Genomic DNA, 26,947 nt, shown 5'->3' with positions numbered 1-26,947 from the left:
GTGGCTCAATGTCTGAAGAATCAGGAGTGGCTTGAATGTTCAGGTGTGGTTCAATGTCTGAAGAATCAGGTGTGGCTCAATGTCTGAAGAATCAGGAGTGGCTTGAATGTTCAGGTGTGGTTCAATGTCTGAAGAATCAGGTGTGGCTCAATGTGTGAAGAATCAGGAGTGGCTTGAATGTTCAGGTGTGGTTCAATGTCTGAAGAATCAGGTGTGGCTCAATGTCTGAAGAATCAGGAGTGGCTTGAATGTTCAGGTGTGGTTCAATGTCTGCAGAATCAGGTGTGGCTCAATGTGTGAAGAATCAGGTGTGGCTCAATGTCTAAAGAATCAGGTGTGGCCTGAATGTTCAGGTGTGGTTCAATGTCTGAAGAATCAGGTGTGGTTCAATGTCTGAAGAATCAGGTGTGGTTCAATGTCTGAAGAATCAGGTGTGGCTCAATGTGTGAAGAATCAGGAGTGGCTTGAATGTTCAGGTGTGGTTCAATGTCTGAAGAATCAGGTGTGGCTCAATGTCTGAAGAATCAGGAGTGGCTTGAATGTTCAAGTGCGGTTCAATGTCTGAAGAATCAGGAGTGGCTTGAATGTTCAGGTGTGGTTCAATGTCTGCAGAATCAGGTGTGGCTCAATGTCTGCAGAATCAGGTGTGGCTCAATGTGTGAAGAATCAGGTGTGGTTCAATGTCTGAAGAATCAGGAGTGGCTTTAATGTTCAGGTGTGGTTCAATGTCTGCAGAATCAGGTGTGGCTCAATGTCTGCAGAATCAGGTGTGGCTCAATGTGTGAAGAATTAGGTGTGGCTTTAATGTTCAGGTGTGGTTCAATGTCTGCAGAATCAGGTGTGGCTCAATGTGTGAAGAATCAGGTGTGGCTCAATGTGTGAAGAATTAGGTGTGACTTCAACGTGTGAAGAATCAGTTGTGGCTCAATGTTCAGGTGTGTCTCAATGTGTGAAGAATCAGGTATGGCTCAATGTGTGAAGAATCAGGTGTGGCTCAGTGTGTGAAGAATCAGGTGTGGCTCAATGTGTGAAGAATCAGGTGTTGCTCAGTGTGTGAAGAATCAGGTGTGGCTCAGTGTGTGAAGAATCACGTGTGGCTCAATGTTCAGGTGTGGCTCAATGTCTGCAGAATCAGGTGTGGTTCAATGTCTGCAGAATCAGGTGTGGCTCAATGTGTGAAGAATCAGGTGTGGCTCAATGTGTTAAGAATCAAGTGTGGCTCAGTGTGTGAAGAATCAGGTGTGGCTCAATGTCTGAAGAATCAGGTGTGGCTCAATGTGTGAAGAATCACGTGTGGCTCAGTGTGTGAAGAATCAGGTGTGGCTCAATGTGTGAAGAATCACGTTTAGTGTAGAATCAGGTGTGGCTCAATGTGTGAAGAATCAGGTGTCGCTCAATGTGTGAAGAATCAGGTGTAGCTCAATGTCTGAAGAATCAGGTGTGACTCAATGTCTGAAGAATCAGGTGTGGCTCAGTGTGTGAAGAATCAGGTGTGGCTCAATGTCTGAAGAATCAGGTGTGGCTCAATGTGTGAAGAATCACGTGTGGCTCAGTGTGTGAAGAATCAGGTGTGGCTCAATGTGTGAAGAATCACGTGTGGCTCAATGTGTGAAGAATCACGTGTGGCTCAATGTGTGAAGAATCAGGTGTGGCTCAATGTGTGAAGAATCAGGTGTGGCTCAATGTTCAGGTGTGGCTCAATGTGTGAAGAATCAGGTGTGGCTCAATGTGTGAAGAATCACGAGTGGCTCAATGTGTGAAGAATCAGGTGTGGCTCAATGTGTGAAGAATCAGGTGTGGCTCAATGTGTGAAGAATCACGTGTGGCTCAATGTGTGAAGAATCAGGAGTGGCTCAATGTGTGAAGAATCAGGTGTGGCTCAATGTTCAGGTGTGGCTCAATGTGTGAAGAATCAGGTGTGGCTCAATGTGTGAAGAATCAGGTGTGGCTCAATGTGTGAAGAATCAGGTGTGGCTCAGTGTGTAAAGAATCAGGTGTGGCTCAATGTGTGAAGAATCAGGTGTGGCTCAATGTGTAAAAAATCAGGTGTGGCCTCAATGTGTGAAGAATCAGGTGTGGCTTCAATGTGTGAAGAATCAGGAGTGGCTCAATGTGTGAAGAATCAGGTGTGGCTCAATGTGTGAAGAATCAGGTGTGGCTCAGTGTGTGAAGAATCAGGTGTGGCTCAATGTGTGAAGAATCAGGAGTTGCTCAACGTGTGAAGAATCAGGAGTGACTTCAACGTGTGAAGAATCAGTTGTGGCTTCAATGTTCAGGTGTGGCTCAATGTGTGAAGAATCAGGTGTGGCTCAATGTGTGAAGAATCAGGTGTGGCTCAATGTGTGAAGAATCACGTGTGGCTCAATGTGTGAAGAATCACGTGTGGCTCAATGTGTGAAGAATCACGTGTGGCTCAATGTCCCTCACTGTCTGTTCGGGCTGACTGGACGCCCCTCTTCTCTCTTTTATTTTTCCCTGTCTGTTTCTCTGGCAGTCTGTCTGTCTGTCTGTCTGTCTGTCTGTCTGTCTGTCTCTCTCTCTCTCTCTCTCTCTCTCTCAGGCGTTGGCTGTGAGCAAACATTTTTGTCATTATTTAAGCAAAGAATGAAAGATATATTTATGCAGGAGTGGGACGAGTCAGTAATGTCTAAAGATATATATCATAACTACAGACTGTATAAAAACTGGTTTTCAGTGTGAGCAATATTTTGACTTTGTGGATAAAAAGTGTTTTAGGGACTGTTTGGTAAAATTACGGCTTGGTTTGCTCCCAATAATGGATCATTTTTTAGAAGAACATTCAAATGTAATTCAAATTACGCATGTAAATGCTGTAATGTGATCGAAGATGAAAACCATTTTATAAGCAATTGTGTCCTTTACAATAACCTGCGGCAAAAACATCTGAACTCTGAAGGTCAATCGTATGTTTACTTGCTGTAGAATGGTTCTGTTTACAGTATTCGTAAACTCTGCATTTATATATTTAATGCCCTGAAGATACGACAGGAATTCTGTGACAACAATGATTAAAAGTTAGAATTAATTTACTATGCACAAGAAGCACATTTGTTCTACAGGTTTAAGTTAGTACGTATTTTACATTTTGTTGTGGCTGAGTGATCACCATATTGTGTACTTTTGACCTCTTTCTGGGGGCCGGAGGCCTGGAGATTAAAGTTTTGTTCTTGTTCTTGTTCTCTCTCTCTCTCTCTCTCCACAGATCCTGGTTGCAGGTTAGCCTTCCTGTGGGAGTGATAACGTGGTTAGCGTCATAGGAACAAAAACGTATTTCACGTGCTCTCTCCCAGGCGGTCAGGATGCTGTCAAGTGACCGGGTTCACAAAAAGTTAGGGACAGTTCGGGAACTGGCACAGTTTTCTTCTCGGGGCCATAATGAACTGATACGGACTTCCCAGCAGACAGTGATGCATGCAGTCTCTGAAATGAACACGACTTATTAACCAGAGGTGCTTTCTCGCGATTTCTCAAGAATAAAATAACCCACAGCTGTCGTCTGTGGCTGACCCTGTTCACTGCCCACATGACAGGTTAGAGCCGTCACACTCTAGTCGCGGCAGTACTGCCAACATGGCGAGTTGACCCGTCATCGGACCCGATTTGCCTTTCAGACAGAAATGGAAACAGCATCATAACTGTTGTCCAGCCCAGAAGAAGACTGTATGTGAATCATGAATGAATATGAGCACAGTCCATAATTTTATACGGTTTAAGTCATGATTTGTGGCTAAAAGCGTTGACCAACTGCCAGCCCAATTAGTGAAGGAAGCGAACAGCCACACACATAGCTGATGGCCTTGGTCGACTTCAGACAAACAAACTATGATGACCAAGAACATACCAAAGACACTGATTTTTCTGAGAGTCATTCAGACAGTGACACAGCATGGGGTAAGATGGTGAAAGACTTCATGTGCAACGTGAAAGGGGGATGTGGTCAAGTAAGTGGACATAGGAAAGGGAAACGGTGAATATTACGAGAACGTTAAAGGCGTGTCAAAGAGAGGAAGTGGAGAGGGCGATATAACTATGCTTACATATTAAGAAATAATGTAAAATGACAGCAAAGTATACTTCAACCAGCTCATAATTTTAATCTGTGGGATATGTCAGTTTCCTTTCAGAAAAATGGTTTGCGAACATTTGACAAAAAAAAAAAAGTAGCCTGTACAAATTCCCCAGCAGAGGGTCTGCAGCAGGAGTTACCTGCCCCTGGCAGTGAACGGGAAAATCCAATTTTCAACCACATTTTTCAGGCTGTACATTGCGCACATGTGCCTGAAACAGCCGTTCGTAAAATCATTCAGTGAGAAGCCAGTGGTCCACCATGTGCTGCTTTACATCAGTGGATTGCTGAACAATTCTTGACTTGCCTGTTTCTATGGTGGTCCTTTGCTTTTGGGGAAGTCTGTTTCAAAAGAAAACGATGAACAGAAACAATTCTAAAAAGTTATAAAGCAAACCAGATTCTGTTTTGCCGAGGGAGTTGAACTATTGTTACTTGTTTCCAGACAATCAAACTACCATCTGGTTTATCAGGTACAGAGGTACGGATACCACCCCACAACCCCTACCTTGCCCCGTCCATCCCCGTACTGTGGGAAAAGTGTTCTTGTGGACCACCATACTTTTTTTTTTAAACGTTTCGTGAATGCCTGTCAGTATTTTTGTCTTTCTGTCTTCACTTTGGCTTTGTACCACACTCTCTCTGTCTTTGTCTCTTTCTGTCTCCACATCTCTTTGTGTGACTCGGTCCCTTTCTCTCTGCCTCTCTGTTTCTGTATATCTGTATCTATCTTTACTCTCCCTCCCTCCCTCCCCTCTCTCTCTCTCTCTCTCTCTCTCTCTCTCTTTCTCTATCAATCTATCTATCTATCTATCTATCTGTATGCATTGTTGGGTGTAGGGCGGTGCACAAATCACAATAAGATCAGTGCTAGATTATCCCACAGACAGAACTCTGCAATCTTTCTGAGTTCATGGGATCACTAGCTGGCAGAAGCAACAACCTTCTAAGCTAAATAGCAAGCACGTGCAGCCTCGTCTCCAAGGAATATCATATTAGTTCTGGAAAAAAGGCCAGTAACAGCACATCAAATGTCAAGGGACATTCATCCCTATGGTCCATTAGGTTTGCAGTGAAGGGTTTTGTGAACAATGGTGGTCTAATGCTTTGACCTCAGTATTCGGGAAGATCTGGCTTCTCAAGAATGAGTGCTTTGGGGTTTAGAATTCGTGTGTCGGAATAGCTTTTTTCTCTTCAAAGACAGCTGTCATTTGAGCAATAAGGCCACGCAGCTAGATCACTGTGAAAAGATAAGGATTTTGGTCATTCTCTTTGTTATGTTGCAGTTTACTTTTTTGACTCACTTGTGTAAACAAAGTGAGTCTGTGTTTTAACCCGGTGTTCGGTTGTCTGTGTGTGTGTGTGTCTGTGTGTCCGTGGTAAACTTTAACATTGACATTTTCTCTGCAAATACTTTGTCAGTTGACACCAAATTAGGCATAAAAATAGGAAAAATTCAGTTCTTTCCAGTCATCTTGTTTAAAACAATATTGCACCTCTGGGATGGGCACACAAAAAAAGAAGCTTAATTATATGCAAACTGCCTTTACTGTTATATCTATATTTTTTGTATTCTCTAAACTTGGCACTTTGATCTGATATTCTGACCCAACAACAAGAGCAGTCATTATTATCGTTTTTTGTTCAAACAGGAACTTCTTTTGCTAAGCATGGAAGTTTTATTTATTTTGCAAACGTTTTGATGCAGATGGTAAAAAAAGGGAAATTACTCGGTAATTAATGCTAGGGGACTTAATTTGCTTTAAACTGATCTTTCTCATCTTAAACATTACATTTTGAAATTATGCTCAATACATAAAAAGCTTGGATTTTTTAAAGTGTATCACAAGTGAGTCTTGAAGGCCTTGCCTCTCTTGTTAACATTTCAACTCTAAAAATTGGATTTTCTGAGCTAAGATCTTCGGCTAGAAAACTGTCATCAGATAAGCTTTTGGGGGGTAGATGGGGGAGGAGGGATGTTTGTTTCAATGTACTGTTTGTATCTGTTCAGCACCTCTTTCTGTTAATGTACTGTTTATTTCTGAACTGTTTGTATCTGTTCACCACCTCTTTCTGTTGGTGTACTGTTTGTTTCTGTTCACCACTTTTTTCTGTTAGTGAACTGTTTGTTTCTGTTCACTTCTTTCTGTTAGTGTACTGTTTCTGTTCACCTCTTTCTGTTAGTGTACTGTTTCTGTTCACCTCTTTCTGTTAGTGTACTGTTTCTGTTCACCACCTCTTTCTGTTAGTGTACTGTTTCTGTTCACCTCTTTCTGTTAGTGTACTGTTTCTGTTCACCACCTCTTTCTGTTAGTGTACTGTTTCTGTTCACCTCTTTCTGTTAGTGAACTGTTTCTGTTCACCTCTTTCTGTTCCTGCACTGTTGGTTTCTCTTCACTTTCTGTTAGTGAACTGTTTCTGTTCACCTCTTTCTGTTCCTGCACTGTTGGTTTCTCTTCACTTTCTGTTAGTGTACTGTTTCTGTTCACCTCTTTCTGTTAGTGAACTGTTTCTGTTCACCTCTTTCTGTTAGTGTACTGTTTCTGTTCACCTCTTTCTGTTAGTGCACTGTTTCTGTTCACCACCTCTTTCTGTTAGTGTACTGTTTCTGTTCACCTCTTTCTGTTAGTGTACTGTTTCTGTTCACCTCTTTCTGTTCCTGCACTGTTGGTTTCTCTTCACTTTCTGTTAGTGTACTGTTTCTGTTCACCTCTCTCTGTTAGTGAACTGTTTCTGTTCGCCACCTCTTTCTGTTAGTGAACTGTTTCTGTTCACCTCTTTCTGTTAGTGTACTGTTTCTGTTCACCTCTTTCTGTTAGTGTACTGTTTCTGTTCACCACATCTTTCTGTTAGTGTACTGTTTCTGTTCACCACCTCTTTCTGTTAGTGTACTGTTTCTGTTCACCTCTTTCTGTTAGCGTACTGTTTTTGTTCACCACCTCTTTCTGTTAGTGTACTGTTTCTGTTCACCTCTTTCTGTTAGTGTACTGTTTCTGTTCACCTCTTTCTGTTAGTGTACTGTTTCTGTTCACCTCTTTCTGTTAGTGTACTGTTTATTTCTGTTCACCACCTCTTTCTGTTAGTGTACTGTTTCTGTTCACCTCTTTCTGTTCCTGCACTGTTGGTTTCTCTTCACTTTCTGTTAGTGTACTGTTTCTGTTCACCACCTCTTTCTGTTAGTGTACTGTTTCTGTTCACCTCTTTCTGTTAGTGCACTGTTTCTGTTCACCACCTCTTTCTGTTAGTGTACTGTTTCTGTTCACCACCTCTTTCTGTTAGTGCACTGTTTCTGTTCACCACCTCTTTCTGTTAGTGCACTGTTTCTGTTCACCACCTCTTTCTGTTAGTGTACTGTTTCTGTTCACCTCTTTCTGTTAGTGTACTGTTTCTGTTCACCCTCTTTCTGTTAGTGTACTGTTTCTGTTCACCTCTTTCTGTTAGTGTACTGTTTCTGTTCACCTCTTTCTGTTAGTGTACTGTTTCTGTTCACCTCTTTCTGTTAGTGCACTGTTTCTGTTCACCTCTTTCTGTTAGTGTACTGTTTCTGTTCACCTCTTTCTGTTCCTGCACTGTTGGTTTCTCTTCACTTTCTGTTAGTGCACTGTTTCTGTTCACCACCTCTTTCTGTTAGTGCACTGTTTCTGTTCACCACCTCTTTCTGTTAGTGTACTGTTTCTGTTCACCTCTTTCTGTTCCTGCACTGTTGGTTTCTCTTCACCACTACTTTTTCCACCCCCCTCCACTCTGCTCCTCCCTTCCATCCTTCCACACCCTTGTCTTATTCTTCATCTTCTTGCTCTTCATCTTCTTCTTCATCTTCTTGCTCTCAGTGTTCTTCTTCTTCTTCATCATCTTCTTGCTCTTCAGGATCTTCTTCATCTTCATTTTCATCTTCTTGCTCTTCGTCTTGTTCTTCTTCTTCTTGCTCTTCATGATCTTCGTCTTGTTCTTCTTCTTCTTCATATTCTTCGTCTTCTTCATCTTCTTGCTCTTCATGTTCTTCTTCTTCATCTTCTTCTTGCTCTTCATGATCTTCGTCTTGTTCTTCTTCTTCTTGCTCTTCATGATCTTCTTCATCTTCTTCTTCATATTCTTCGTCTTCTTCATCTTCTTGCTCTTCATGTTCTTCTTCTTCATCATCTTCTTCGTCTTCTTCTTCATCTTCTTGCTCTTCAGCATCTTCTTCTATCTGATATTTTAAATCAGTTATTTTGGGGAGGGAGGTAATCAAATTTTTGTGCAATTCATATTCAGATGGACTTTCGTCGTGAAAATCATCACAGAAATAAATAATGAACAAACCAATAAACAGAAAGATAGGAATGTGGGGAGTGGATGGGTGGAGGTCGGGAGGGTGGCGCGTCATTGATTTGATACACGTGCTAACCTCGTTACGTCTGAAGACAAATTCCCTTTCTGTTTTTTCTCCGCACTGTGTAACCTTCAGTTTCCGTGCTTCAGTAATTCTACACATTAGTGACCCTGCACAGACATGTACACTCCATCCACCCTCATCTCATGTGATATATTTCACACAAACACGCACACACACACACACGCGCGCGCACACACACACACACACACACACACCAGAGAGAAACTTTAGATGAAAGCGCAAACATTGATCTTCGGACAGGCGTGATAGCGCAATTCACATGTAAAGTGGACTGGTTGATGAGTTTCATAACGTTGTGGAAGGGTGTAGACGTATAAATAGGTCATACGTGTGTGTGTGTGTGTGTGTATGTGTGTGTGATCTTGCTCATCGTTGTGTTTATTTTCTTTGTTGTTGATTTGAATGTACAAAAAACATTTCTTGAGTCGTCAGATAGTTCACATCCCTCTAGCGAACGAAGGTTCTACGTTATTGCGTTTGTATTCTCCAAGGGGATTGGGGGGAGGCGGGGGGGTGGGGGGGGGGGGGGGGTCCTATCGCCGAGAGCTTTGTTTGTGTGTGTGTGTGTGTGTTTGTTGTTGTTGTTGTTGTTGTTTTAATCATTGCGGTTTTAAGGTGTTTGTTTTTGTTTTGTTTTGAATTGTTTTCTGAATGCAGTGACACTAATCCTGTATTTTTAGTCTCTGAGACAAAGACAAGACGCTAAGGTGAGATTTCTACACACCCTGCACGTTGCACTTCTGTCTAACCTGTCCTACAGGTCGCTGTGTGAACACTGTTTACGTGCAATGACATTGTGTCACTCGTTTGTCACCACAGATTTCACACTGTTCATGGTGTTCATAGAATTCACACTGTTCATGGTGTTCATAGAATTCACACTGTTCATGGTGTTCATAGAATTCACACTGTTCATGGTGTTCATAGAATTCACACTGTTCATGGTGTTCATAGAATTCACACTGTTAATGGTGTTCATAGAATTCACACTGTTAATGGTGTTCATAGAATTCCATGAAGCCACGCCTCTCTTCCCCACCTTTAAGTTGCATGGCTGAAGTAGTCCTTCAAGTCTCGTTGAAACCGTGTCCTTCTCTTTGTATTCATGACAGTCCTTTACGTTGCATGGCTGAAGGAGTCCTTCAAGTCTCGTTGTAACGTGTCCTTCTCGTTGTATTCATGACAGTCCTTTACGTTGCATGGCTGAAGTAGTCCTTCAAGTCTCCTTGAAACGTGTCCTCGTTGTATTCATGACAGTCCTTTACGTTGCAAGGCTGCAGGAGCCTTGAAGTCACGTTGTAACGTGTCCTTCTCGTTGTATTCATGACAGTCCTTTACGTTGCATGGCTGAAGGAGTCCTTGAAGTCTCGTTGAAAAGGGTCCTTCTCGTTGTATTCATGACAGTCCTTTACGTTGCATGGCTGAAGGAGTCCTTCAAGTCTCGTTGTAACGTGTCCTCGTTGTATTCATGACAGTCCTTTACGTTGCATGGCTGAAGTAGTCCTTCAAGTCTCGTTGAAACGTGTCCTTCTCATTGTCTTCATGACAGTCCTTTACGTTGCATGGCTGAAGGAGTCCTTGAAGTCTCGCTGAAACGTGTCCTCGCTGTATTCATGACAGTCCTTTACGTTGCATGGCTGAAGGAGTCCTTGAAGTCTCGCTGAAACGTGTCCTTCTCGTTGTATTCATGACAGTCCTTTACGTTGCATGGCTGAAGGAGTCCTTCAAGTCTCGTTGTAACGTGTCCTTCTCGTTGTATTCATGACAGTCCTTTACGTTGCATGGCTGAAGGAGTCCTTCAAGTCTCGCTGAAACGTGTCCTTCTCGTTGTATTCATGACAGTCCTTTACGTTGCATGGCTGAAGGAGTCCTTCAAGTCTCGTTGAAAAGGGTCCTTCTCGTTGTATTCATGACAGTCCTTTACGTTGCATGGCTGAAGGAGTCCTTGAAGTCTCGTTGAAAAGGGTCCTTCTCGTTGTATTCATGACAGTCCTTTACGTTGCATGGCTGAAGGAGTCCTTCAAGTCTCGTTGTAACGTGTCCTCGTTGTATTCATGACAGTCCTTTACGTTGCATGGCTGAAGTAGTCCTTCAAGTCTCGTTGAAACGTGTCCTTCTCATTGTATTCATGACAGTCCTTTACGTTGCATGGCTGAAGGAGTCCTTGAAGTCTCGCTGAAACGTGTCCTTCTCGTTGTATTCATGACAGTCCTTTACGTTGCATGGCTGAAGGAGTCCTTGAAGTCTCGCTGAAACGTGTCCTTCTCGTTGTATTCATGACAGTCCTTTACGTTGCATGGCTGAAGTAGTCCTTCAAGTCTCGCTGAAACATGTCCTTCTCGTTGTATTCATGACAGTCCTTTACGTTGCATGGCTGAAGGAGTCCTTCAAGTCTCGCTGAAACGTGTCCTTCTCGTTGTATTCATGACAGTCCTTTACGTTGCATGGCTGAAGGAGTCCTTCAAGTCTCGTTGAAACGTGTCCTTCTCGTTGTATTCATGACAGTCCTTTACGTTGCATGGCTGAAGGAGTCCTTGAAGTCTCGTTGTAACGTGTCCTCGTTGTATTCATGACAGTCCTTTACGTTGCATGGCTGAAGGAGTCCTTGAAGTCTCGTTGTAACGTGTCCTCGTTGTATTCATGACAGTTCTTTACGTTGCATGGCTGAAGGAGTCCTTGAAGTCTCGTTGAAACGTGTCCTCGCTGTATTCATGACAGTCCTTTACGTTGCATGGCTGAAGGAGTCCTTGAAGTTTCGTTGAAACGTGTCCTCGTTGTATTCATGACACTCCTTTATATTGCATGGCTGAAGGAGTCCTTCAAGTCTCGTTGAAAAGGGTCCTTCTCGTTGTATTCATGACAGTCCTTTACGTTGCATGGCTGAAGGAGTCCTTGAAGTCTCGTTGAAAAGGGTCCTTCTCGTTGTATTCATGACAGTCCTTTACGTTGCATGGCTGAAGCAGTCCTTCAAGTCTCGTTGTAACGTGTCCTCGTTGTATTCATGACAGTCCTTTACGTTGCATGGCTGAAGGATTCCTTCAAGTCTCGTTGAATCATGTTCTCGTTGTATTCATGACAGTCCTTTACGTTGCATGGCTGAAGGAGTCCTTCAAGTCTCGTTGAAACGTGTCCTCGTTGTATTCATGACAGTCCTTTACGTTGCAGGGCCGAAGGAGTCCTTCAAGTCTCGTTGAAACGTGTCCTCGTTGTATTCATGACAGTCCTTTACGTTGCATGGCTGAAGGAGTCCTTCAAGTCTCGTTGAAACGTGTCCTTCTCGTTGTATTCATGACAGTCCTTTACATTGCATGGCTGAAGGAGTCCTTCAAGTCACGTTGTAACGAGGTGGACTGTCTTGCATGTTTAGTCTTAATTTAATTTAAAACCCCTTGACTGCCAGAAACGTATTACGTACGTGCATAATGACGTCACTGATGACGTCATCAGAAAAAGGGAAATAGCTCTGGAAGGCTGAAAATTCACACAGTTTGTCTAGAGTGGTATATCTCCAGACCATTTTCTCACTTTTAGGCTTATTGTTTTGGATAATGTTTTATGACCGGAAACACCTCTTTCTGCTGTTTTCCCCCTGGCACTGAAGGGGTTTTAAACGCCCATCCCACTCTCACAGGACCAAAGTTGTGTTAGGAGTTGAGGGCCGAAACACTTGACTGAGGGGGGGCTTCTTCTCTGAAGACCTTGTACTGTCCAGCTCTCCCTAGAGTTTCTTATCACCCACCCCACTCCCAGAGGACCAAGGCTGTGTTCTGGTTCACTTCCTCCTTCTTCTTTAGTGACCAGCGGTCTTCTTCTTCTTCTTCCTTTATACAACCAACATCATTATATTGATGATTCTGATGTAGTTTGGGGAGGTTGCTGAGGATTGCGCTGTTGTGAGGATTGGGTGGTTAGGAGGAGGGTGAGCGAGAGGAGGGGTGGGGGGTTGGGGGGGGGGTCACTTTTAGAGATGAGAGGCCAGTCTGGACTTGAAGCAGTCCAGTGACTCGGCTGTCACAACTTCCTGAGGCAGCTTGTTCCATTCTGGTATGGTCCTCGGGAAGAATGTCATCTGCCTGTACAGTGTAATCTAGCTCACTCCGCTTTCATAATTGTGCCATGAATGTCAGGTAGCCACGTTATGTCCACGCCAGGCAAGTGATCGCCAGTTAATCTGTTCAAGTGCTGCAGGGATCGGCCTCCAGTTCAGCTGACATATTCTTCAGCACCAACGCTAGATTTTTGTCGACGTTTCGAGGTGTGAGTCACACAGACAGAGACACACGCAGACATACACGCACACACACCTTTTCAACTTTATTTTCCCCTCCCTGTGATTCATGAACATTTAGTAGTAGTAGTAGTAGTAGTAGTAGTAGTAGTAGTAATTATTATAAAGGCCCTGTCACTGGTCGGAGTGCTTCACAAACACAGCCATCTAAACAACAGGCTGCCAACCTGGGTAGAGCTGGCTGACAGCTGTCTTTAGGCGCTCATCATTCGTTTCCTTATTCATTCAGTCAGGATTCTATCACGCGCAGACATGCAGATATTTCAGAGGATTTTTTTTTTTAATATAGAATTTTACCAGGGACAACCCTTTTGTTGCCGTGGGTACTTTAACGTGTTTTAAGTACATGCTGCACACGGAAATGAGGTTTATTGTCTCATCCAATGCATTGTTACTGATATAATGATATACCGGTATTACCAGTGTCCATGTCAAATGTGATAACCCTCTCAACATGAACGGGTTTGTTGGTTTTTTTCTCTCTCTTTCTGTCTTTTAAATCTCTGTTGCCATTACATTATCAAATCGGGCTGCATTGGGTAGTGTGCTATGTTGTGCCGCGTTGTGCGATGTTCTGTTTTGTTGCGTTATGTCGCGTTGCGTTGTGCTGTGCTGTGTTGCACTGTGCTGTGCTGTGTTGCGTTATGTCGCGTTGCGTTGCGTTGTGCTGTGTTGTGCTGTGCTGTGTTGCACTATGCCGCGTTGCGTTGTGCTGTGTTGCACTGTGCTGTGCTGTGTTGCGTTATGTCGCGTTGCGTTGCGTTGCGTTGTGCTGTGTTGCACTGTGCTGTGCTGTGTTGCGTTATGCCGCGTTGCGTTGCGTTGCGCTGTGTTGTGCTTAAGCGCGTTGGGTTACGCTGCTGGTCAGGCATCTGCTTGGCAGATGTGGTGTAGCGTATATGGATTTGTCCGAACGCAGTGACGCCTCCTTGAGCTACTGAAACTGCAACTGTGCTGTGTTGCGGTGAGGTGCATTGCATTGCATTGTGTTGTGCTTCGTAGATATTTGGCGGGATAGTGATCTTATGATTCTGCTGTCGTGCTGCCATTGTTTCATCGATACAGTTTCTTGATGTGAAGGAAATGTGTTCTTCTTCTTCTTCTGCGTTGCAGTTGTCATGCACTATGGTCCGTTGTGCTGCAGTGATGAAGTGTGCAGTCCATCGCAAGGACTTTGCCCCACACCGTTATTTCTTCCAAGACCACCGTATCAGAAAATAGACCTCCTTCATGTCTCTCTATGTGTTTCTCTGTGACCCTCTATGTTTCTGTCTGTCTGTCTGTCTGCTAGTCTGTCTCCCTCCATCCCTGTCTCTGTATTCTCTCTCTCTCTCTCTCTCTCTCTCTCTCTCTCTCTCTGTGTGTGTGTGTGTGTATGTGTGTGTCTCTCTCCCCTTCTCTCTCTCTTCTCTCTCTCCTCTCTCTCTTCTCTTCTCTCTCTCCACCTCTCTCTCTTCTCTCCCTCCCCCCCTCTCTCTCTTCGCCCCCCCCCTCTCTCTCTCTCTTGTTCTATTTGCATCATCTGAATTTAAAGATAGACTTATAGCATGTTACAAACAAAACTGGCACGGAGAAATACAGAGCAATAATAGGTATAAATGGTTCTATTCATTTAAAACAATATTTCAAACAGAGAAATATATTAAGATCGTAACAAACAAGTGGCATACAATCTGCTTTGCGAGGCTCAGAATGAGAGCACTTGGACTGACTGCCAACAGAAAACGTAGCAACATCCCCTTGCCCAATGTGTGACGAATGCCCCGAAGATGAAAACCATTTCATATTTAACTGCAAAAGATACGAAGAATTGCGAAAAAAAAAAAGTACCCTCTTCAGTACAGCTCCAGTGCAGTGTAAAGATTTGTTCGGCATACTGATGACAGAAAATGAAGATATGATACTCTCACTAGCAAAATATGTATCCGAGGCAGTAAATATACGTAAAACGTCTACTATCGGTCCAAATACTCATTAATCAATTAAAAACATAGTATGGGTTCTATGAGGGGGGAAAGGCATAGACAAAAAAGAAGGGTTTCATTTAGACTGTCAGTTTCGACCAATGTATTTTTAATGTGTTCGTATTGATATGACGTGTATCGATGTCACATAGCTTAAATAATTATAATGTTTTTTTGTACTTTGTTATGTGTTCGTATTGATATGACGTGTATCGATGTCACATAGCTTAAATAATTATTGTACGGATTATATGTACTTCTTTTCCTGTGTACTGTTCAAACCTTGGAGACGAACGACTGGGGGTTAAAAAAAAGGCACAGTACCCGCCTACCACATGGACTTTTTAAGCAAATGACAAAGTACCAAAGTGCCGCTTATCCCTTTGTAGTTTAGTTTGCTTTGATTACGCTTTTCCTTTGTGTTCCATTGTATTTGTTTTGCACCATTTGTGTTCTGATTTGTACCTACTATTTCACTAGAGCTTTGCAGCCAATGACGTTAAACATTTCAGTGTTCAGTACTCAGTGTTCAGTATTCAGTATTCAGTGTTCAGTGTTCAGTATTCAGTGTTCAGTATTCAGTGTTCAGTACTCAGTGTTCAGTGTTCAGTATTCAGTGTTCAGTGTTCAGTGTTCAGTATTCAGTGTTCAGTGTTCAGTGTTCAGTATTCAGTGTTCAGTGTTCAGTATTCAGTGTTCAGTGTTCAGTATTCAGTGTTCAGTATTCAGTGCTCAGTGTTCAGTATTCAGTGTTCAGTACTCAGTGCTCAGTGTTCAGTATTCAGTGTTCAGTACTCAGTGTTCAGTGCTCAGTATTCAGTGTTCAGTATTCAGTGTTCACTACTCAGTGTTCAGTATTCAGTGTTCACTACTCAGTGTTCAGTATTCAGTGTTCAGTACTCAGTGTTCAGTGTTCACTACTCAGTGTTCACTACTCAGTGTTCACTACTCAGTGTTCAGTATTCAGTGTTCAGTATTCAGTGTTCAGTACTCAGTGTTCAGTGTTCAGTGTTCAGTATTCAGTGTTCAGTGTTCAGTATTCAGTGTTCAGTACTCAGTGTTCAGTACTCAGTGTTCAGTATTCAGTATTCAGTATTCAGTGTTCAGTGCTCAGTACTCAGTGTTCAGTATTCAGTGTTCAGTGTTCAGTGTTCAGTATTCAGTGTTCAGTGTTCAGTACTCAGTGTTCAGTATTCAGTGTTCAGTACTCAGTGTTCAGTATTCAGTGTTCAGTACTCAGTGTTCAGTGTTCAGTATTCAGTACTCAGTGTTCAGTGTTCAGTATTCAGTGTTCAGTACTCAGTGTTCAGTACTCAGTGTTCAGTGTTCAGTATTCAGTGTTCAGTATTCAGTGTTCAGTGTTCAGTACTCAGTGTTCAGTATTCAGTGTTCAGTATTCAGTGTTCAGTACTCAGTGTTCAGTGTTCAGTATTCAGTGTTCAGTATTCAGTGTTCAGTGTTCAGTACTCAGTGTTCAGTATTCAGTGTTCAGTATTCAGTGTTCAGTATTCAGTATTCAGTACTCAGTGTTCAGTACTCAGTGTTCAGTGTTCAGTACTCAGTGTTCAGTACTCAATGTTCAGTATACAGTGTACAGTACTCATTATTCAGTACTCAATGTTCAGTATACAGTGTACAGTACTCAGTGTTAAGTACTCAGTGTTCAGTATTCAGTATTCAGTAGTGTTCAGTATTCAGTGTTCAGTACTCAGTGTTCAGTGTTCAGTGTTCAGTACTCAGTGTTCAGTATTTGCATCATCATCAACATGGTGGTTGTCGTCCCTCCCCCCTCCCCCCTCCCCCATCCCCTCACCCCCACGCCTCCCTCCCCCCTCCCCCCCTCCCCTCACCCCCTCACCCCCACGCCTCCCTCCCCCCTCCCCCCTTACCCCCATCCCACCCTTTTTCTTTTCCATCTACACACTTTTTATCAGCTTCTAACAGTGTACAGTTTTAAACAAGGTTTTGGAACGGTTGAACAAGAATAACATTCTGCTCTGGAGGGATGGCCATGACAGTTCTGCACAAAGCGGTAAACACACTAACGTAAACGTAGCGCAGTTACCGATAATGTGTGTCTGGGATTAGTCATGGTTTGGCAACAGTTGGTCGAAAGCAATTAGTCATGGTAAAGGGCGTGAATGGGAAACTGATTAAAATGAATGATGATGAGGACCAAGATTTCAGGTCCGAGGATCAGTGGGAGAGTTGTGTCTGTGGGATCTGTTGCAGGCTTTCCGAAAAGCATGGAGAGATTCGGGGACAGGGGGCGGGGCAGAATTAATAGCTGTAATTAGCATACCCACACCTGCGCCCGAAATCAATCACAGGCAGATACAAAGGCATGTGCAGTAATTGCAGTCATTTGTAGAAGCGAGTATCCAGTGTGTGTGTGTGTGTGTGTGTGTGTGTGTGTGTGTGTGTGTGTGTGTGTGCGTGCGTGCGCGTGTGGAAGACAGGGAGAACGAGAGAATTTGTGTGTTTGTGTGCGAGTAAGAAGTCAAAGAGAGTGAAAGATCAAGAAAGATATAGAGACAGACCAATAGACATACATGTACGAGAGACAGAGACAAACAGAGAGAGAGAGACAGTGACAGAGACAAACAGAAAGAGAGAGAGTGACAGAGACAGAGAGAGACAGAGACAGAGATAGACAGTGACAGAGACAAACAGAGAGACAGTGACAGTGACAAACAGAAAGAGACAATGACAGAGAGAGGGAGAGAGAGAGACAGTGACAGAGAAAAATAGAGAGAGATAGTGACAGAGACAAACAGAGAGAGATAGACAGTGACAAACAGAGAGAAAGAGAGAGACACTGACAGAGACAAACACAGAGAGTGACAGAGTGACAGAGACAAACAGAGAGAGACAGTAACAGAGACAATCAGAGAGAGAAGGTGACAGAGACAAACAGAAAGAGAGAGAGAGTGACAGTGACAGAGACAAACAGAGATAGACAGTGACAAAGACAAATAGGGATAGACAGTGACAGAGAGAGACAGTGAAAGAGACAAACAGAGAGAGACAGTGACAGAGACAAACAGAGAGACAGTGACAGTGACAAACAGAGAGAACTCAGAACTCAGAACTGTTTTATTGTAGAAGGCCTTCTGACCCATTACAATGTTGAGCACACACACACCCCCCATCCCACACCTCCAGACCCCTTCCCACATCTCTCCCCCCCCACACACACACACACACGCGCGCGCGCGCAGACTCGATTTTGTAAAACCGGGCATGCAAACACATGAATCGAAAATTCAAAAAGGTAAATGCCTTCCATCGTGAGCAAGTCCGCTTAAACATGTACGTTCGTTGTTTTAAATGTATAACAGAACAGAACTCAGGTTGTGCCCATTAACATAATAAAGCAGCACGACGTTTATTAGAGTGATAAATAAAGCGACCTAGATCATGAAGGATTTTTGTGTCATGCATTATAAATTCTAAACTTTTGTCAGAGGGATGTTTCGTGTACCAACATGGAATATATTTATGTCGCAGATCGTTAAGAGATTTACAGTAAAATAAAGTGTGTATCTCGTCTTCAATACCAGCGTTACATAGTGGACATTTCAGGTCGTTTGGACTGACGAAAGCAAATCTCATCTTGTGTGTACGGATATCCGAGGCTCCTATTCTAAACCTTATAAGCACATCTCTTATGTGTTTATTTTTAACTGCTGTAAAGTAAGATTCCAGTGATATGGATGATTTGAAATTTCGATAAACGCTGAACCTGCTGCTGCTGTGAAGATGTTCGTGCCAGTTTTGACTATGACAAACAGAGACAGAGAGAGAGAGACAGTGACAGAGACAAACACAGAGAGAGAGAGAGAGACAGTGAAAGAGACAAACAGAGAGAGACAGAGACAAACAGAGAGAGAGAGACAGTGAAAGAGACAGAGAGAGACCGTGACAGAGACAAACAGAAAGAGACAGTGACAGAGAGAGAGAGAGAGACAGTGACAGAGAAAAATAGAGAGATAGTGACAGAGACAAACAGAGAGAGATAGACAGAGACAAACAGAGAGAGAGAGAGACACTGACAGAGACAAACACAGAGAGAGAGACACTGACAGAGACAAACAGAATGAGACAGTGACAGAGACAAACAGAGAGAGACAGTGACAGAGACAAACAGAGAGAGAGAGACAGTGACAGAGACAAACAGAGAGAGAAAGTGACAGACAGAGGGACAGAGAGAGACAGTGACAGAGACAAACAGAGAGAGAGAGAGAGAGAGACAGTGACAGAGACAAACAGAGAGAGACAGTGACAGAGACAAACAGAGAGAGAGAGACAGTGACAGAGACAAACAGAGAGAGAAAGTGACAGACAGAGGGACAGAGAGAGACAGTGACAGAGACAAACAGAGAGAGAGACAGTGACAGAGACAAACAGAGAGAGACAGTGACAGAGACAAACAGAGAGAGACAGTGACAGAGACAAACAGAGAGAGAGAGAGAGAGACAGTGACAGAGACAAACAGAGAGAGAAAGTGACAGAGGGACAGAGAGAGACAGTGACAGAGACAAACAGAGAGAGAGACAGTGACAGAGACAAACAGAGAGAGATAGAGAGACAGTCAAAGAGACAAACAGAGAGAGACAGTGACAGACAGAGGGACAGAGAGAGACAGTGACAGAGACAAACAGAGAGAGAGACAGTGACAGAGACAAACAGAGAGAGAGAGACAGTGACAGAGACAAACAGAGAGAGAGACAGTGACAGAGACAAACAGAGAGAGAGAGAGAGAGAGGGACAGAGAGAGACAGTGACAGAGACAAACAGAGAGAGAGAGACAGTGACAGAGACAAACAGAGAGAGAAAGTGACAGAGGGACAGAGAGAGACAGTGACAGAGACAAACAGAGAGAGACAGTGACAGACAGAGGGACAGAGAGAGACAGTGACAGAGACAAACAGAGAGAGAGACAGTGACAGAGACAAACAGAGAGAGACAGACAGTGACAGAGACAAACAGAGAGAGAAAGTGACAGACAGAGGGACAGAGAGAGACAGTGACAGAGACAAACACAGAGAGAGAGAGAGACAGTGACAGAGACAAACACAGAGAGAGAGACAGTGACAGAGACAAACAGAATGAGACAGTGACAGAAACAAACAGAGAGAGACAGTGACAGAGACAAACAGAGAGAGAGAGAGACAGTGACAGAGACAAACAGAGAGAGACAGTGACAGAGACAAACAGAGAGAGACAGTGACAGAGACAAACAGAGAGAGAGAGACAGTGACAGAGACAAACAGAGAGAGAGAGACAGTGACAGAGACAAACAGAGAGAGAGAGACAGTGACAGAGACAAACAGAGAGAGAGAGACAGTGACATAGACAAACAGAATGAGACAGTGACAGAGACAAACAGAGAGAGACAGTGACAGAGACAAACAGAGAGAGAAAGTGACAGACAGAGGGACAGAGAGAGACAGTGACAGAGACAAACACAGAGAGAGAGAGAGACAGTGACAGAGACAAACACAGAGAGAGAGACAATGACAGAAACAAACAGAGAGAGACAGATTGAGCGGGAAGTGGGGGTTGGGCGGGGGGGGAATAGTACAGGGGCAGACAGACAGACAGACAAAGGGACCAAAAACAGACAGCAAAACAGGCAACCAGACAGACTGAGCTCATGCGGTTTTGCGATTAAATTCAGAATGAAACTTAATACTTTCCATGCAATGTGCCATTGGCAACAATCTTTTCTGTGAAATATCGCTGTATTCATGTTCATCCCCAGTGTATATCAAGCGATCAGAAATGTTTGCTACTTCCAATGCAACTCGAAAAAGAAATGGAATTAACTGCTGTTGTTTTTTGTTTGTTTGTTTTTGTTTTGTTTTTGTTTTGTTTTTTTTGTTATTGTTGTTTTGTTTTGTTTTGGGTTTTTTGTTGTTGTTGTTGTTTGTTTGTTTGGGGGTTTTGGGGTTTGTTTGTTTTTGTTGGGGGGGGGGGGTTGTTTGGTTAGTTGGGTTTTTTGACGTCTCTGTATTAACAATGGCATTGTTCTTGTAAACCAACAAATCACTCATCAACAGCGAATAATATCTTTGAAATGGTACAGGAAAAACTGAGGCACAAGGAAAAAACAAATGAAATGATTGAGAGAAGAAGGAAGGCAAGGGAAAGAAGGAGAGAAGATAGGAGCGAAAGAAAGAAAGAAAGAACAGAGAGACAGACAGACAGATAGAGAGGGAGAGATCAAGAAGGGTACAGAGGCGGAGACACAGAGAAACAGACAAAGGCACAGCCAGAGACAGGCAAAGACACAGTCACAGACAGACAGACAGACAGACGGGCAGACGAAGAAAGAGAAGAATGAAATGCGATGTATGTTTTGATAGAATATGAAAGAAAATGAATCCGTAGCAATACCTTGAACTCCCGAGTGTTGAAATATAATTGTTACGGTTTTATCTTTTTTGAAACAACAGAACAGGAAATAATGTGAAATAACATAAGTTCCATAAAAGAACACGTATACATTGAATCAAACAATGATTACAACAACAATAACAACAAAATATAAACAAATGAATAGACATATCAACTACAGACAAAACTACTGTCCATGTGTTGGAACTAAATGAAAAATCACAAACAAGAAATGAAAGTATAAAAAAAAGAAGGAAGCCACTCACCTTTGTTAGTGACGGCAGCAGAAGAAGCAACAAAAGCCAACACCAGTCGAACTGTTCACTTCACAGCACGCCCCACACCACTCCACCACAACTAGTTGTAGGAGAACAGAGAGAGGGGGGGGGAGGGTGGTGCTGGTGGAGGAGAACTCCCAAATCAATCAATCAATCAATCAATCAATCGGCACACAGCTTTCATGGCTTGCCTGCTGGTTCCAGAGAGAGGGATGGTATGCAAAACTGTCCCGTCTTCGCCCCCTGCCAACCTTTTATACCGCCTGCACGCTAGCGCACATTGGCTTAGCTTGGGTTGGGTTGGCGGACCGCTTCCAAGGCTTGTTTGAGGGGGACTGGCATTATCGCGTCTCTCTCTCTCTCTCTCTCTCTCTCTCTCTCTCTCTCTCTCTCTCTCTCTCTCTCTCTCTCTCTCTCTCTCTCTCCCACTCTCGCTCTCTCTCTCTCCCAGTCTCTATCTCTCTCCCACTCTCATTCTGCCCTCTCTCTGTCTCTGTCTCTGTCTGTCTCTGTGTGTCTGTGTGTCTGTGTGTCTCTCTCTGTCTCTCTGTCTCTGTCTCTGTCTCTGTCTCTGTCTCTCTCTCTCTCTCCAGAACTCTCTCTCGGTCTCTGTGTGTCTGTCAGTCTCTCTCTCTCTCTCCTACTCTCATTCTGCCCTCTCTCTCTCTCTGTGTCTCTCTCACTCTCTGTGTGTCTCTGTCTCTCTATGTCTCTCTCTGTCTCTATCTCTCTGTCTCTGTCTCTCTGTCTCTGTCTCTCTCTCTCTCTCTCTCTCTCTCTCCACTCTCTCTGTGTCTCTGTTTTCATCTCTCTCTGCCTCTATATTTCTGTCTGTCTGTCTCTCTCTGTGTCTCTCTGTCTCTGTCTCTCTCTCTTCTATTCTTTGTCGCTGCCTCTGTCTGTCTCTGTCTATGTCAATCTGTCTCTGTCTCCTCTCTCTCTCCCTCCCTCTCCCTCACTCTCTCTCTCTCTCTCCCTCTCTCTATCTCTGTCTCTGTTGGACCACGAGACCAGGTGTACAGGTGTACACTCATGGTCACTGATGAAACTAATGTGGAAGAACCGAAGACCGAATAAAAGGAAAGAGGATAGCAGAGAAGAGAGGAAAGTACTATGACAGCACTGACGACAGAAAAGATCGAAACAAACAGGAAAAAAAAAGTTATTTGGTTTCTTCGTAGGTAGGCCTATTTTTCGTGTCAAGCACGCCACTATTACCACGCCACTCACCCCGGTTCATCCTGTGTAGGCCCCAGCGTCAGTTGTGTGCATAATCATCACTATCAATCGCCTGCAGGCCACTGACCACACGAGACCCCGCACAGCTGCCGGAATCTTCCCCAGGAGGTTCATGGTACTCTCCAAGAACACAATGTTACCCTCGTCAACTACTTTTTTTGTTTCTTTCAATTCGTATGAAGTAATCACAAGTTACAGATTGAACTGGAAAGGCAAAATAGCACGCCATGTGAATTACGAATCAGTAAAAAGTGCTTTTACGTCAGTTCTTGGGGACGAATTTCATTTTATTATGAATTATGTACAAAATATTTTCCACAAAGATGATCCAAAAATTCTTTTGATGTGTGAACAGTGGCTCTTTTGTAGCATAGTAGCACTGCTATGGAGCATCTTGATGCACTGGCAGCATTGCTTTTCTGATGAAACCCCCCCCCCCCCTGTGTGTGTGTGTGTGTGTGTGTGTGTGTATGTGTGTGCGAAAAACATGTACTATATTCAATACAGCTTTAGCAAAGAGGAAATATATGTTCAGCATACTGAGAACAGAAAATTAATATAATTATGATCCTCTCACTTGCAAAACGTGTCTCTGGTCATACTACTCCAAATGCTCATTAATCATTTAAGAATAATTGCGGGCATTAGGAGATAAAATGTTGGGTTTTTTTTTAAGTAAGGGTTGTTAACATTTGGATGGCCAGTGTGGTGTAGGTATTCATATGATGTGCGCTTCCGATGCATGATAAAATACTTGCCATATGATAATAATATCATGATACATAAATTATCATATATTCTGTTTTCCTTGTATCGTTCAAACTTTGGAGTGGAATGACTGGTAAAAAGGTACTTCACGCCCTTGTTACATGGGATTTTAAGCTGATAACAGTAAAGTATCAAAGTTTTGAAGTGTCTCTTATCCATCAGTTATCGCGTTCTAAATGTGTTTTTTTCTTTCTATACAATTTTGTTGAATTTGTTCAATTGATTTCATTCTTCTGAGAGGCTTCCCCATGTCCCTAGAGCTGTACAGCTATCACATTAAACACTTCAGTGGTCGATTCTCTGTCTCATTCTCTTTCTTCACCGCCTCCATGAGCGCGAACGTGTGTGTGTGTGTGTGTGTGTGTGTGTGTGTGTGTGTGTGTTTGCGTAATTTTGCTACATGAATAGCGGCTTCTGTTTCTGCTGCTTTTGTTAACATCTAGGAGTAAAGGATTTCGTAGTGGAGGGAGTAGTGGTAGTGGTAAGTGTAGTAGTGGATGGAGTAGTAGTGGTGGTAGTTGTAGTAGTGGTTGCAATAGTAGTCGTTGCAGTCGCGGTAGTCGTAGTCGTAGATTATTATTACAATCACTGTGATCATAATCATCGTCATCATCGTTTTTTGTAGATCGGTTTAATCAATAATGTCAAGAGACACAGAGAGAAACAGAGACAGACAAACGGACACACACAGAGAGACAGACAAACGGAGACACAGAGAGAGACAGAGACAGACAAACGGAGACACAGAGACAGAGACAGACAAACGGAGACACAGAGAGAGACAGACAGACAAACGGAGACACAGAGAGAGACAGAGACAGACAAACGGAGACACAGAGAGAGACAGAGACAGACAAACGGAGACACAGAGAGAGACAGAGACAGACAAACGGAGACACAGAGAGAGACAGAGACAGACAAACGGAGACACAGAGAGAGACAGAGACAGACAAACGGAGACACAGAGAGAGACAGAGACAGACAAACGGAGACACAGAGAGAAACAGAGACAAACGGAGACACAGAGAGAGACAGAGACAGACAAACGGAGACACAGAGAGAGACAGAGACAGACAAACGGAGACACAGAGAGAGACAGAGACAGACAAACGGAGACACAGAGAGAGACAGAGACAGACAAACGGAGACACAGAGAGAGACAGAGACAGACAAACGGAGACACAGAGAGAAACAGAGACAAACGGAGACACAGAGAGAGACAGAGACAGATAAACGGAGACACAGAGAGAGACAGAGACAGACAAACGGAGACACAGAGAGAGACAGAGACAAACGGACACACACAGAGAGACAGACAAACGGAGACACAGAGAGAGACAGAGACAGACAAACGGAGACACAGAGACAGACAGAGACAGACAAACGGAGACACAGAGAGAGACAGAGACAGACAAACGGAGACACAGAGAGACAGAGACAAACAAACGGAGACACAGAGAGAGACAGAGACAGATAAACGGATACACAGAGAGAGACAGACAAACGGAGACACAGAAAGAGACAGAGACAGACAAACGGAGACACAGAGAGAGACAGAGACAGACAAACGGAGACACAGAGAGAGACAGACACAGACAAACGGAGACACAGAGAGAGACAGAGACAGACAAACGGAGACACAGAGAGAGACAGACACAGACAAACGGAGACACAGAGAGAGACAGAGACAGACAAACGGAGACACAGAGAGAGACAGAGACAGACAAACGGAGACACAGAGAGAGACAGAGACAGACAAACGGAGACACAGAGAGAGACAGAGACAGACAAACGGAGACACAGAGAGAGACAGAGACAGACAAACGGAGACACAGAGAGAGACAGAGACACAGAGACACAGAGAGAGACAGACAAACGGAGACACAGAGAGAGACAGAGACAGACAAACGGAGACACAGAGAGAGACAGAGACAGACAAACGGAGACACAGAGAGAGACAGAGACACAGAGAGAGACAGAGACAGACAAACGGAGACACAGAGAGAGACAGAGACAGACAAACGGAGACACAGAAAGAGACAGAGACAGACAAACGGAGACACAGAGAGAGACAGAGACACAGAGAGAGACAGAGACAGAGAAATGGAGATACAGAGAGAGACAGAGACAGACAAACGGACACAGGAACAAATGAGCCAGCAAATGTGTGTGTCTCAGTGAGCGTTCTCTTCCAACATCTTTCCTATTCACCAAACTCATTGTAATTCGCAAATGGTTCACACAAATCAATCCACTTATTACAGCGTGGTTGAGAACACGCTAAACCAATCAGATTTAATGTTGCACTTCATTAATTTTATAAGCCAATCAGCAGTAAGGCAAGAAGTTTGGTTGGACACAAGAGAAGCTGTGCCAAAGCAGTACTTTGGCGAGAAATGAGAGAACATACAAGGTACTCTACCAAATGGCAAGCCGAAAGGTGTTCTTTTGTTTCTGGCTGGGCATTGTGGGTGTTTCAGTTTATTGAAATGTAACCCATGCAACTCATGAAAAAGATATCAAATATTCAGAATAAAATTAAGTCGGAAGGCAAATCAACCTGCACGTCACTTATCGTTGGTAGGGCTGTTAAGGTTTGCTGTCCAGTTTGTCACACTGACTTACCGATTTTGTTGATTGATCTATTCTGTCCATGAATCATAAATGTAGCCAAGCGCTCAGCTGGCTTCAAAAACTGCTTCACGCACAAGCCTATAGCAGACGCTTTTTACGCAACTAAATGCCGGTCTCCAACGACATGGTCATAATGAATAATATATGAAAGTTCATTCGAATGGTATTGAGGAGTTTGGACTGATTTACTGGTTGTTTGATGGATCAATTCAATATTGAATCAATTAATCAAATCAGAGATCAGTTCGGTGATTGATTATTTGGATTCAGTGAGTTAGTGACTGGATGAGTGGGGACAAAACAGCAGGGAATGGTGTTTATTTCAGTGACTGGATATCAACATCTTGACGTTCTATTTGTAGGTTATAGATCTGTTTACAATTATTTCTTGAGTTGTTCTTATCAATCTGTGCATCCTTTGAAAGCAAACGACATTCTTTGCAATAGTAAAAATAGTCCTCACTGGGAGATGCCATCATACGGCTCGTATTTGAGGTATGCAATGTGGTACTTCTATTTTGGCAGTTTTCACAGAAGCGTAATAAAAAAAGTAATAATAATAGCAATAATAATAATAATTAATAAATAAAAATAAAAAACCTTTTAAAACCACTGTATGCTCCCTGATGTGATGTGACTTTTTAAAAAGTTTTTTACTTCATTAAAAGGAAAGGCCTCCCACCAGAATTCTTAACACGTGCATTCCAGAGCTGGTCAGAATCATCAAATTTGCCAAAGACGGTATGAAGGATAAAGTTGTCCATGATGATTCAATATTTCAGCAGCAAAATAACTGCGACAGACTAAAACAGGGTTGTACGTTAACTTCCCATTTACAGTTGACCCCAGATAAGGCTACCTCTGGTCACCCCCCAAAAGTCGACTTATGTG

General features: G+C 43.3%; 1 protein-coding gene across 1 annotated transcript in view; it reads right to left on the bottom strand.

Moving 5' to 3' along the window:
* Window positions 1-21,594, bottom strand: part of LOC143276587 (delta-type opioid receptor-like) — a 308,131-nt gene extending 286,537 nt beyond the window's left edge. The window contains exon 1 of the mRNA XM_076581188.1: window positions 21,404-21,594. The gene's annotated coding sequence lies outside the window, so the exon portion shown is untranslated. The remainder of the gene's footprint in view (window positions 1-21,403) is intronic.
* Window positions 21,595-26,947: the final 5,353 nt, after the last annotated feature.

This window comes from Babylonia areolata, chromosome 32 (assembly GCF_041734735.1).
Source record: "Babylonia areolata isolate BAREFJ2019XMU chromosome 32, ASM4173473v1, whole genome shotgun sequence".
NCBI classification, from domain to species: domain Eukaryota; kingdom Metazoa; phylum Mollusca; class Gastropoda; order Neogastropoda; family Buccinidae; genus Babylonia; species Babylonia areolata.
The sequence above is the reverse complement of the archived record's forward strand: the minus strand, read 5'-3'. Positions and strand labels throughout refer to the sequence as shown.